Here is a 14,297-nt window from a genome sequence, read left to right on the forward strand (position 1 = left end):
AGAAGTAATACTTACAAATAGTAGGAAGTCAGGAGTTGTTTGTCGAGGGCCAGGTCATTCTATAACTGAAATAACTCCTCAAATTCAACAAGCAGCAATGCAGCTCCAATGAATTCGTGATCTTTCACTACAAGAAAAACGCTCAATTATGACCCCAAAAATGACGGTGGTTTAATTGGTCATTGATCCATGACCAAAATTCTGAAATTAGTCATGGCAAGTCTAAGAGGGTCCAAAGCCCATAACGTTATGACCTTTTGCGTCCATTAGGTCCTGATCATATTGCACAAAATGATCATTAAGATGTGTAGAATTATTTACGATCATATTTCAATGCTACCATGACCAAATATAAGACCATAAACATATGTGTGGAGGTGACTGGACGACACCTCATCAATTTTGCCTATGTGTCATGTATAGAGAGCAAAAATTTGTTTTATATGTATATGGATGAAGTAAATTATATTAGATAAACACCAATAAATTATAATTGTTCATTTTAATATCCTAAATATTTTAGAAAATACAATATAATTACGAAAATGAAATATACGAGCCCATGCTAATCTCATAATGTGTAGACCATATTTAGATAAATATTTTTGAAAGGTGGTATAGGGTACCTTAACTTGGTGTTTCAAACAATAAAATCTTAAACATGATAATAAAAAATATGTGGATGAATTTTTCAGTAATGCCAAATACTATCGTAATTAAATGAAAAGTGTTTCGACCCACAACACTCAACCAAAAAATTAGCTTTCTTTTGAGCGAAATAATAAATATTGTACAACTCTTTTAGGCAATGAAAAAATACAACTAGAGACAACAATATGGTCCATATTTCCTGAATTCAATATCTATACGAACTAATATCAAAATCCAATATGGGTTTATAAATATTGGGTCATTTAAACAGACCACATGAGGTTAATATATTGAGTGTTTACTTGAAATAAGAGGATAAAAAATATAAAAAAAACAAAAGAAAAAACACAATTACATAAGCTGGATTTTGATTGGTGGAATCATTTATGCCACGGATCGATGACATGGCACAAATCCTACTGTCCATTGCTAGCAATCCTACGTCCATCCATCCATTCATCCATATGAAGAAAAGTAGAAGAAGAAAAAAAACTAGCAGACCCACTCCCCATCCCCTCGTCGCCTCCTTCCCTTCCAGATCGCCGCCGCCACCTCCCTCCCCATCCCCTCGCTGCACCCGTTGCGGCTCCCACCCTCCTCGCCGCACCAGCGCACGCTGCCGTTCGCTCCTCCACCTGCAGGCGATGCCGATCCCGCGGTCTCCCTCCCCAAGATCGCTCCGGAGCCCGCTGTCCTCCTCCACCTACAACGGGAGCATGCAGGAGCAGCAACGAGCTAGATCTTGTGTTGGCGCGGGATCCATCTGAGGTGCTCGAGCAGAGGCATGGGATGACGATGCCCTTCCCTTTGTGCCCCCACTCCCGGCGTCGCCGCCATATGGGACATCAGTAACAAACCATATGGTACATGCTTGGCGTTCCCTTTGTGTATTTTATTTATCAGATTGTGGTTGTTTATGGAGGACCTTGGATCTTGGCTGCTCTGCTTTGACATAGTTTCCGCAGGCTTTTTATACCGCATTTATTCTTCATCTGAATTGTTTAATGTCACTACAAGTTTTGCCTGCGATAGATAATTGCTGACCATCGAATGGTATATATGGCAGCATGTAGAATACGACCGAGCCTGCACTTCGATATGTGTTTAGTTCTTTAAGTATATTTTGACACTACAAAGTTGGGTCTGTGCATCTGGGACAAATATAGATATGACCGAGCCACTGGGCGTCCTGGAGAAATTTGCTGTTCAAAGTTGTTGCGTATGTAGATGGATTTCTGTAAAAGAAAAAATTGTCGTGAATGCTCTATGGATGTGCATTTCAGTCATTACCTTGGAATGCTAGTTTGCTTGCGTTGGTTGCCGACTGTTTGCATCACCAAATACCTGGATGATTGTATGTGGTTGTGATATTCTTGCTCACCTAATGCATCATTGCAACTTGCAAGGAACCTTACTTCAGTTTTGGCAATCAGTAGTTACAATTTACTGAACAACATTACCTGGACCCACCCTACTAGTTCATCGGGAGAGCATATGTGTTTTACCCTCACCTGAAAGTTTGTTTTGCATCTTTCGATAATTTGTTGTTATGAAATGAAGCAAATTTCAAATTCAGTATCTGAACTGAACTTCTGTGTGCAGGGGATATTCGCTAGCTACAAACAACAATTGAACTAGTAGTTTGATTAGTAAAATATGAGAGTTCAGAAACAACAAATGACAGAGCAGTGTGAGAGTTCAAAAACAACAATATGAGAGCACATGTTATTTTTCATCGCATTTATTGTTCTCATTTTTGATTTGACCTCAAGATTATCTTCTTATTTCTCTTGTCCTTCTTGTGCAGCAGGATTTGATTCGGTACAAGGGGTTCATCGTGCCAGGCTCCTCTTTTCTGCTGCTTCCATGCAACGACGGCGGCGGTGCTGTTCGACATCGACTACAAAAACAACCATGGTGAGCTCCTTCCCTTCATCTTCTCCCTGCGTCTTGTGGTTGGTCTGAGCTTGTCGTTTTCACGGAACCACGACTATGGTGGTTGCTCAGCGTTCATGGCCATTGTACCATGTGTATGTCTGGTTAGGCTGCTACAGTCCGTCCTTGCATGATGCTGCTGTTCTTTTTGTCTGCTTTTTCGTTTGTCTGCCTAGTTGGTAATTATCATGCTATCAGTAAGCCTGCCTGATGCAAACTTGCTGAATATAAAGTTGAAATGCCATAGAGAATATTGAAGAGAACATCGAAGAGATATATATTTTTTCCTAAATTGAAATACATCACTCTATTTTTTCCTTGTGGGTCAAACTCATAAGATATACGCTGGTTATGTGTGGGTCATGAAACTGGCAAGAGATGTACTTTTTTGTGATGCCTTGTACATCAAGTTAGCATCCTTCTTCACAAATTTTTATATGTGTTATGGGTCTATAGTGGAGGGTTAGCATCCTTTTCTGGTTGGTTGTGAAATGCTTTGGTTTACTCCCAGGTTTTGTTTTCTGTAGGAGTTTGAGTGAAATTCTCAACTTCTGTCCTTCCGGTACGAGGCTAAAAACTTTCGGCAAGTAATAGTGTTTGTTTGCCCCAAGTGCTGCGCCTTGAGGGTCACCCCCACGTTGAATTTAGACGGCAGTTATTTGCTAACCCTGTTTGAAATTCTGAACAGACGCGAGGGAAAAAAAGACCATAATCTCTATGTTCCATTTAGTCTGTTTATACAAATGTTTGTGGGGTGCTTAGATCAGATGGTAATGGCGTCAATGATTAGAATATTCAATTTTTGTTTACTTTAGTTCATGTTGAGTCCCATAACAAAAACTTCTTGATGTTGTTCCCTGTGGAAATATGACATTAATGGTGCATGTTTATGTAGCCATTAGAACTTTGGCTAATGGTACATTTTCTTACTGCCCCCTGTAACTGGGCACTACTAACTGAATTGTCGAATGCTTATCTAATGTAATCCTTGCTGCTGCTACTACCAAATTGTTTTTAGAAGAAACTTGTAATATAATCCTTGCTGTTGCCACTTTACCAAATTGTTTTTAGAAGGAACTTGTAATATAATTCTTACTGCTGCTACTACATATTTGGCATGTGTTATATTCCCAGGAATTTTTGCACTATATATTTTAAAATCATTTCTCACAGTTATTTTGTTAGTAAAAAGATCTAGGATTGGATAGTTCACATGCATTTTGCTCCTCTACTTATTTTTACTTCTGCTTGTAACAAGCCTTCACAAAGTATCACTAAAGTGCATGAAAAATATATTTTCCAGTAGTGACATCACTAGTGAAAATAGTTCTACCAAATGATCATTTATTTTTGTTCTCTGTGCAGGTGTTCCTTCATTTTTGTGAGGATCGAAATTTGGCTGATGCTTGTATTGAAATTAAATTTGGAATTTTTTCATTCATGGGGACATGGTGGCTAGTTAGGGTGCCACGATCAACATATCACTATGGCAGACGTATGGATTAAATGATAACATGGGACTGTGGGGTCACTCAACTAATTTCATTCACTGCTAGACTACTATCTGTACCACATACTATCACATTCATCATTTTTATGGTTTGTTATGGTATTCTTCTGGCCACTTGTGTTTAAATTTTGTCCAAACTCAGGAAGACTTGATATGTTCCTCGAAAGTTCAGGTTTAAGGATCAAAAGATCATCAGGGTATAATTATGGAAAACAAAGAGTTGTCAGTGTATTCTAATGATAAGGTTTGCAATTTCTATGTTCACTGTATGTTCTATCGTTACGAGGTAGTATTCTTGTATTCACCATAACTGTTTTCATTTACTTTTGAAATCTAATGGCGTGTAGGAACTTCACAAGAATACCCTGCATATCATAACAGCGCACTCTTGAAGCCAATTCAGATCTCAGCCATCATGATATAGGTACGCCCAACATGTTCTCCATTTGCACAGAAGTCAACAATGCAGTAGTAGGAGTCTGAAGGTATAACGTACTGCTACTGAAGTGTGCAGATGCATAATCGTATTGTTCTTTTCCCTATTTCTGTTAAATGCACTGCTGTTACTTGTTAGTAGACCTGATGCTAGTAGCACTGCTGTTAACTAGAACTATTTTAACTAGTTACTACTGGTTGTAATAAGCCTTCATAAAGTATCACTAAAGTGCATGAAAAATATATTTTGTTTTGAAATGTCTCTCAGCCAATTAAAGTAACTGCGAATTTGTATTTGTGTTAGATGATGTTTTCTATGACCTTGTTCATTTCTCGACTCTTGACTTTGATGATGCAGCACATCTGAATCGTGTTTTCTTGCAGGTGTCAATGGCAAATAATCATTTTCTTCTTGCAAGCCTCAATGGCAAGAATGGCATATTATGCAGAGAAAGAGGATGAGAAGAAACTTGTGCTTCTCATTTAATCTTTGTCAAACTCTCTTTATGTGCGATTGTGCACTTGTTGGGTCCTTTTTCTGTACACTTGCACCTGCAGAAGTATTCTGTTGTGCACTTGTAAAATTATTTTGATGTCACTTGTTAGGCCTTGAAGCTTAATGTGTGGAGGAGTCGGTGGATGATGTATTGTATTTCATGTGATGTGGTACTGAAATGAAATATACAGTTTATCTGCAATCTTTTATTCTGTTGTTGTATTTGTTTTTTAATGGACCTATCTAGTAATTTGCGTGCTTCTAGCAAAATAATGCTTCAAACAAAACAAATCAGACATTTTCAATAGTAAAATAGGTATTGGGCCAGGTCCATATAAGCTAGATTGGTCGATTGGGCTTTAAAACCTATGATGATTCGAATTGGTCACTAACAATGCCACGTCAGCTTGGCACGTCGGATCCTACGTGGCTCACACAAATGGGTAATGACCAAATCAAATTTTTGGTCAATAGAGACCTATGACCAAAATTTTAGAAAGGCCATGCTTGTTCATTCTTGACGGCCAACTGTTGACCTTGTAAATTTGGTCAAAAAAAGGTCAATAAATGACAACAATGACGAATCAATGATCAATATAGGGAGTCATAATTCACCTTATTTCTTGTAGTGTTTTTTCACCCTCATATACACAGACGTTTTCACCCTGAAGATGTTCATGTACCACTCATGCAATTCGTGCATCCTCGGTGTTAGAGGAGGATCACCAGGTTTGGCGAGAAGCTTCCCGAGCACGTATTTATATTTTTCTTCCTTTGTTACCACAGCCATCTCAAAAATTACTGAATCGTTCACTTAATCACCAGGATTGGTACCGGGAAGCAACCCCGAATCATTAGTGACGACGATATCGCTAGACACCTTGAGCGGGGGCCACGAGTGCTTCTTCTGTTGGCCGATCCAGGGAATTATTTTCCCACTTCTTCGTTTTGCTAACATTGCATCACTGCTAGCAGCCAGAGCGGCGGCGGAGTATGTCTTCCGCTTGAGAGAAGGAGGAGGAGACGACATCTTTCTTACTTGTGTAATTTTCGGCGGAGCGGCGACCACATATGTATTCTGTTGTTGTGGAGGAGGCAGACTGCTCCGACGCACCTGAGGAGGAGCCGAAGGAGGAGGACTGCTCTGACGTGCTGGAGGAGGGGCCGAAGAAGGAGGCGGAGTGCTCCGACGCGACGGAGGAGGAGCCGAAGAAGGAGGCAGACTGCTCCGACGCGCCGGTGGACGAGCCGAAGAAGGAGGCAGACTGCTTCGACGCGCCGGTGGAGGAGCTGAAGAAGGAGGCGGACTGCTCCGACGCGCCGGAGGAGGAGCCAAAGGAGGAGGACTGCTCTGACGAATTGGAGGAGGAGCCGAAAAAGGAGGTGGAGTGCTTCGATGCGTTGGAGGAGGAGCCGAAGAAGGAGGCGGACTGCTCCGACGTACCGGAGGAGGAGTCGAAGAAGGAGGTGGAGTGCCCTCACGCGCCGGAGGAGGAGGCGAAGAAGAAGGTGGAGTTCCCTCACGTGTCGGAGGAGCCAAAGTGCCCTGATCAGTCGCTAGAGGAGGATGAGGAGTGCCCTGATCAGTCGCCGGAGGAGGAGGAGGAGGCGTCCAGTTTGGAAGATTGATGTACTCCTTCGGTCATAGACATGTACTCCTCAAAGCATGAACCAACTTATTCTCATCTTCACCTGTAGGGTGGTCAAGCCCGAGCTGCTCAAAATCCTTCTTTACTTCATCCACCATCACAAGACCATAACCACGTGGAATCGGACGGCAGTGAAAAGTTCTGTTGGATTGAGGAGGTGCAACAACGCCGATAGCAGCCTTGAAAGTGAGGTTCCGGTGATTTGTCAAAAGCTCGCAAGGTTGAGACTCCGTGATAGTATCCACAGGGTAGCTAAGAGCCATGAAGTCAGGCTGAACGAGCTCCGTGGAAGCCACACTACTTCTCCGCTGAGATGGCGGGGTAAATTCTGAGGTAGTTTCGTGCCGCTGAGATGGTTGGTCAACAGCTCGGTGGCTCTAAACTTCCTCTAGAATTTGTAGTCTTGCATTGATCTTCTGCATGTTGCTCAGATCCGCTTTCCCCTTTCTCGCTCGGCTTCTGTAACCAGCTGCGTCGGGAAACCCAACCTTCCACGAAACGGAGCTTGGTGTGCCTCGTGTTCGTCCAGGGTGCTCAACATTCCCTAGGGCCTCACTCAGCTCGTCCTTCTCTCTTTCGGGAAAGAACACCCCTTCCTGCGCTGCGGTGATACACTGCTGAAGCTTATTGATGGGTGTTGCAAGTTTCTCGTCCGTCCAACGACACTCCCCTGTTTCACGGTCCAAAGTTCCCCCAACTCCAAAGAACCAATTCCTTGAACGCTCGGGCCAGTTCAATGTCTGTGGTTGGACCCCTTTAGCAATCAGGTCATTCTCAGCTTTATCCCACAACGGACGGCCCTTGAGGTAGCCATCTGACCCCGTGTGATGGTGATACTTCTTCTTTGCAGCATTGTTCTTGTTTCTCTCTGACATTTCCTTACTCTTATCCGATGACTTGTAGGCCACAAATGCGGGCCAGTGATCTCTAATCTTCTCAAATCGGCCGACGAATTATGGAGTCTTCCCTTGGTTGACATACTTTGGTTTCAACTCTTTCTTCCACCTCTTGAGTAGTTCTGCCATCTTCTTAAGAGCACACGACTTAACCAGTGGCTCTATAACTGGCTTATTCGGATCCTCCTCTGATGGTAGGGTGAAATTTTCCTTCAACACGGTCCAAAGATCATCTTTCAGCCTATCGGTGACATAATCACCTTCAGGGACGTTGTCGCCCTTAGGCTTATTCCATTGCTTGATGCTGATCGGGATGTTGTCCCTGACAATAGCTCCACACTGAGCAGAAAATGCGTCCCTGGTCCACTTGGGTTCAATCGGTTGGCCATCGTTCGACAGTTCTGTGATCGTGAACTTTTGATCCTTGCCCAACCTTCTCGTCGGTCCTCGTCTCTTTACCGAAGTTTGGCTCGATCCAGACTTTTCAATAGCTCCCTCCTCCATTCGGTCACCAGAGCTGTCATCATGGTCTCCTTCCTCCGGGATTCGGTAGTCACCGAAGCCATCATGATAATGTCCTTCCTCCTCCATTGTTTGATCACCGAAGCCATCATGATAATGTCCTTCCTCCGGGATTCGGTAGTCACCGATGTCGCTGAGCAAAAATTCGACATTACTACCATCGCCGTGGATTATATCCCCCAAAATTTCTTCTTTTTCCATGTCTCTTGGAATATCCATTGTTTCTCTAAATATTAGAAAGTGGGGGAAGCCCTTTATACATAATCCCAAATATTAACATAAAAACTTAATTTGTAACTTAATCTAATCTAAATATTTTTATAATTTTTATATCTTTATTTTCTATTGAAACCGTATCTAATCTAAATATTTTTATAATTTTTATAACTTGTGTCACATTGGGGAGTTCAAAAATGTACCCAACATATTCTAATATGAATGTAATACACACACATGGATTCGCAATTAGACTTCGTCTTCTCACACACATCGATTCACAAATAGGGAGATGGAGAAATCGATGGACATGCTACCAGTGCATCGACGGGCGACGACGGTGGGCTTCGGCACGACGACGGGCGACGGGCGACGACGACGATGGCGATGGGCTCGGGGGCTACGGGAACGACGACGACGGCGATGACGGGCGGCGACGGGCGACGACGACGACGATGATGGGCTCGGGGGCAACGGCGACGGTAATGGGCTCGGGGATGACGACGACGACGATGGGCTCGGGGACAACGGCGATGATGATGGGCTCGGGGGCGACGGCGACGGCGACGACGACGGGCTCGGGAGCGACGGCGACGACGATGGGCTCGGGGCGACGATGGGCTCATGAGCGACGACGACGGCGACGACGGGCTCGGGGAGGAGGCGCGGGCCAGCGGCGACGGGCTCGGGTGAGACGGTGACGAAGAGAGAATGGGGGGAATGGAAGTTGGTGGAAATTTCGACAACTCCCGCAATATACGAACACCTTTGTTCCGGTTGGTGGCTAAAACCGGGACCAAAACACACCTTTAGTCCCGGGTTGTTACACCAACCGAGACTAAAGGTCAATTTCGACAACTCCTGCAATATATGCGAAACCTTTGACTTCGGTTTGTGGCACCAACCGGGACCAAAGCCACACTTCCGCTGACCCAAAAAGGCAGGAAGAAGAGAACTTTCGTACCGGTTCGTGGCTAGAACCGGGACAAAAGGTCCGTCGGCCCATTTGATATTTTTCATACATTTACTGATTTTTGTTTTGAGCTAAATGATCCTTAAATTGAAAAGCACTACAAATGAACTCTGAAAATGTTTAAACTTGGCATGGTATAATCATTTCACGCACATAGCATGTGCTAAAAAGTTGAGACGGTTGCGGCGAAAAACTGGATGCAGATCGTGTACAAAACAGACAATCTCTTTCGAAATATTAGGGTTTCGTACCAAAACTCATTTGTTACAAAGGGATTTCATTTTTTGAACTTATTTGAACTCCAGACTTTTTGTGTGTTAAAAATGCACCATTCAAAGACACATCATCAATTTTCAACTATTTGTGACTTCATTTGTATTTTTCATGCATTTACTGGTTTTTTGAGCTAAATTACCCTTAAATTGAAAAGCACTACAAATGAACTCTTAAAATGTTGAATGTTTGCATGGTATCATCATTTCACCCACATAGAATTTGCTAAATAGTTGAGAGGGTTGCGAAAAAACTGGATTCACATCGCGTACAAAACGGACAAACTCTTTCGAAGTATCACGGTTTCATACGAAAACTCATCTGTTACAAATGGATTTCATTTTTTTGAACTTATTTGAACTCTGGACTTTTGGTGTCTTCGAAATGCTCCATTCAAAGACACATCATCAATTTTTAACTATTTCTGACGTCATTTGGTATTTTTCATGCATTTACTGATGTTTTTAGCTAAATGACCCTTAAATTGAAAAGCACTACAAATGAACTCTGAAAAGGTTGAAAGTTGGCATGGTATCATCATTTCACCCACATAGCATGTGCTAACAAGTTGAGAGGGTTGCGGCAAAAATTGGATGCACTTCGTGTACAAAACTGACAATCTCTTTCGAAGTATGAGGGTTTCATACGAAAACTTATCTGTTACAAAGGGATCTCATTTTTTGAAGTTATTTGAACTCTAGACTTTTTGTGTGTTGAAAAGGCACCATTCAAATGCACATCATCAATTTTTAACTATTTCTAACTTCATTTGGTATTTTTCATGCATTTAGTGATCTGTTTTGAGCTAAATGACCCTTAAACTGAAAAGCACTACAAATGAACTCTTAAAAGGTTGAAAGTTGGCATGGTATCATCATTTCACCTACATAACATGTGCTAAAAAGTTGAGAGGGTTGCGGCAAAAACTGGATGCACTTCGTGTACAAAACGGACAATCTCTTTCGGAGTATGAGGATTTCATACGAAAACTCATCTGTTACAAAGGGCATTTCATTTCTTCACTTTTTCTTTGCTTGTGTTCCTCGCTTATTGCACCGTAACCATGCATAATATTCATCGTTTAACAGGATGCTTGGGTCATCCTTGACTTTGAAGGGAGAAATTTCATGAAACTTTTCATAATCTTCAGATATGTCTGTCTCGCCCTCCAATCCCACGATTTCTCTTTTTCCTGAAAGAATATGTGGCTCTTTGGCTCATCGTATGATGTATTCGCTTCCTTCTATTTTTTTTCTCGGTTTGGTAGACATGTCCTTCATATATAAAACCTGCGCCACATCATTGGCAAGGACGAATGGTTCCTCTACATGCGCAAGATTGTTCAGATCCACTGTTGTCATTCCGTACTGTGGGTCTATCTGTACCCGCCTCCTGACAGATTGACCCATTTGCAATGAAACAAAGGGACCTTCAAATCATGTCCATAGTCAAGTTCCCATATGTCCACTATGTAACCATAATATATATCCTTTCCCCTCTCGGTTACTGCATCAACGCGGACACCGCTGTTTTGGTTGGTGCTCTTTTGCTTTTGGGTGATCGTGTAAAATGTATTCCCATTTATCTCGTACCCTTGGTAACTCAATACAGTCGAATATGGTCCCCTGGCCAACGAGTACATGTCATCAGAAACAGTGTTGTCACACATGAGACATTTTTGCAACCAACTGCTGAAAGTCCTGATGTGTTCAAATGTAATCCAGTCGTCACACTGCTCCGCGTGTATGGAGCTCAGAATATTCTTGTGTTCATCGACATACGGGGTCACCAAGGTAGAATTCTGTAGAACTGTGTAGTGTGGTTGAGACCAAGAATTCCCGTCCGTACACATTATTGACTCCGCTCCTAGTGTGCCTTTTCCAGTCAGTCTCCCCTCATACTGCGATTGAGGGAGACCAATCTTCTTAAGGTCAGGAATGAAGTCAATACAAAATCCAATGACATCCTCTGTTTGATGGCCCATGGAGATGCTTCCTTCTAGCTTAGCGCGGTTACGAACATATTTCTTTAAGACTCCCATGAACCTCTCAAAGTGGAACATATTGTGTAGAAATACAGGCCCTAGAACGACAATATCGTCGACTAGATGAACTAGGACATGCGTCATGATATTGAAGAAGATGGTGGGAACACCAGCTCGAAACTAACAAGACATTGCACCAAATCACTCCTTAACCTTGGCAGGATTGCTGGATCGATCACCTTCTGAGAGATTGCATTGAGGAATGCACATAGCTTCACAATGGCTAATCGAACGTTTTCTGATAGAAGCCCCCTCAATGCATCCGGAAACAGTTGTGCCATCATCACGTGGCAGTCATGAGACTTTAGGTTATGGAACTTTTTCTCTGCCATATTTATTATTCCCTTTATATTCGACAAGAAGCCAGATGGGACCTTCATACTAAGCAGGCATTCAAAGAAGATTTCCTTCTCTTCTTTGGTAAGAGAGTAGCTGGCAGGACCTTCATACTGCTCTGGATGCATGCCGTCTTTTTCATGCACATGTTGATGTTCCTCCCATGCCTCCGGTGTATATTTTGTCTTCCCAGACACTCCCAAGAAACCTAGCAGGTTCACGCAAAGATTCTTTGTCACGTGCATCACGTTGATTGCAGAGCGGACCTCTAGGTCTTTCCAATAGGGTAGGTCCCAAAATATAGATTTCTTCTTCCACATGGGTGCGTGTCCTGCATCATCATTCGGAACATATAGTCCGCCAGGACCCTTTCCAAAGATTACTTGTAAATCATTGACCGTATCAAGTATGTGATCACTAGTACGGAGGGCGGGCTTCTTCCGGTGATCCGCCTCACCTTTGAAATGCTTTCTTTTCTTTCGACATTGATGGTTGGTCGGAAGAAATCGACGATGCGCCATGTACACATTCTTCCTACATTTGTCCAAATATATACTGTCGGTGTCATCTAAATAGTGTGTGCATGCGTTGTATCCCTTGTTTGTCTGTCCTGAAAGGTTACTCACAGTAGGCCAACCGTTGATGGTTACAAACAACAACACATGTAGGTCAAATTCCTCCTGTTTGTTCTCATCCCACACACGTACACCATTTCCATTCCATAGCTATAAAAGTTCATCAATGAATGGCCTTAGGTACACATCAATGTCATTGTGGTGTTGCCTAGGGCCTTGGATGAGCACTGGCATCATAATGAACTTCCGCTTCATGCACAACCAAGGAGGAAGGTTATACATACATAGAGTCACAGGCCATGTGCTATGCTTGCTGCTCTGCTCCCCAAAAGGATTAATGCCATCTGCACTTAAACCAAAACATATGTTCCCCGGGTCACGTGTAAAGTCGCTCCACTTTATCTCGATCTTTCTCCACTGCGACCCGTCAGCGGGTGCTCTGAACTTCCCGTCTTTCTTATGGTCTTTGATGTGCCATTGCATCAACTCGGCATGCTTTTTGTTTCTGAACAGACGTTTCAACCATGGTATTATAGGAGCATACCACATCACCTTGGCAGGAACCATCTTCCCGGTGCGCTGGCCCTCAACACCACCAGGATCATCTCTTCTGATTTTATACCGCAATGCACTGCATACCGGGCATGCGTCCAAATCCTCGTACGCACTGCGGTAGAGGATGCAGTCATTAGGGCATGCATGTATCTTCTGCACCTCCAATCCTAGAGGGCATAGAACCTTCTTCACTTCGCACGTACTGCCGGGAAATTCGTTATCCTTTGGAAGCTTCTTCTTCATCAATTTCAGTAGCGAACTAAATGCCTTGTCAGATACACCATTGTCTGCCTTCCATTGCAGCAATTCTAGTGTGGTACCGAGCTTTGTGTTGTCATCTTCGCAATTTGGATAAAACCCTTTTTTGTGATCCTCTAACATGCGATCGAACTTCAACTTCTCCCTTTCACTTTTGCATTCTCTATGTGCATCAACAATGAACCGACGAAGATCATCATCAGGCACATCGTCTGGTTCCTCTTGATCTTCAGCTTCCCTCATTACAACATCACCGTATTTAGGGGGCGGGTAGTTGTCATCATCCTCTTCTTCTATGTTGTCTTCCATCATAACCCCTCTTTCTCCATGCTTGGTCCAAACATTATAGTGCGGCATAAAACCCTTCTGAAGCAGGTGGAAGTGAAGTGTTTTATAGTCGGAGAATTCCTTCATATTCCCACAGACAGTACATGGACAATACATAAAACCATTATGCTTGTTTGCCTTAGCCGCTTCACAAAAATTATGCAGGCCATTAATATACTCGGAGGTGCGTCGGTCAGCCATTGACGTATCATCTGCATGCGTTATATAACAAAGTGTATTAGAAACAACACAGATCTTGATGAAAATGGAGCTTGGACAAGGAGCTTCTAAAGGAGTAAGTTTAAGTGTGGCTCGGACATTTCATCGAACACCTCATGTGCATAGGAGGTGAACTAGAGCACCACAAAGCTCTGCCACGGCCAGCCGAAAAAACAGAGCAGTGCACTACTCTGCTCGCGGGGTATATGTAGGACAACCGTCGGTCCCGGTTTGTGGCTGGAACCGAGACCAAAGGACAACCTGAGGTCCCGGTTCCAGCCACAAACCGGGACTACTGGTTGTGGGCCAGGAGCGAGGCACATTGGTCTCGGTTCGTGTCTGGAACCGGGACCGAAGGTGACAAACGAACCGGGACAAATGGCCCACGAGGCCCGGCCGGCGCCCTGGCCTCACGAACCAGGTCCCT

The 14,297-nt window shown here is 43.3% G+C and overlaps 1 long non-coding RNA gene across 2 annotated transcripts; it reads left to right on the top strand.

Annotated features, from left to right (window-relative positions):
- Nucleotides 1-1,234: 1,234 nt before the first annotated feature.
- LOC123411793 lies at nt 1,235-5,229 on the top strand. 2 transcript variants are annotated; one of them, XR_006613328.1, is made up of 5 exons: nt 1,235-1,514; nt 2,459-2,568; nt 3,952-4,340; nt 4,444-4,520; nt 4,916-5,229. It is a non-coding gene; the product is annotated as an uncharacterized LOC123411793 (long non-coding RNA). The 2 variants fall into 2 exon arrangements; XR_006613329.1 differs by having other exon boundaries at nt 2,462-2,568.
- Nucleotides 5,230-14,297: the final 9,068 nt, after the last annotated feature.

Source organism: Hordeum vulgare, chromosome 7H (genome assembly GCF_904849725.1).
Source record: "Hordeum vulgare subsp. vulgare chromosome 7H, MorexV3_pseudomolecules_assembly, whole genome shotgun sequence".
Classification (NCBI taxonomy): domain Eukaryota; kingdom Viridiplantae; phylum Streptophyta; class Magnoliopsida; order Poales; family Poaceae; genus Hordeum; species Hordeum vulgare.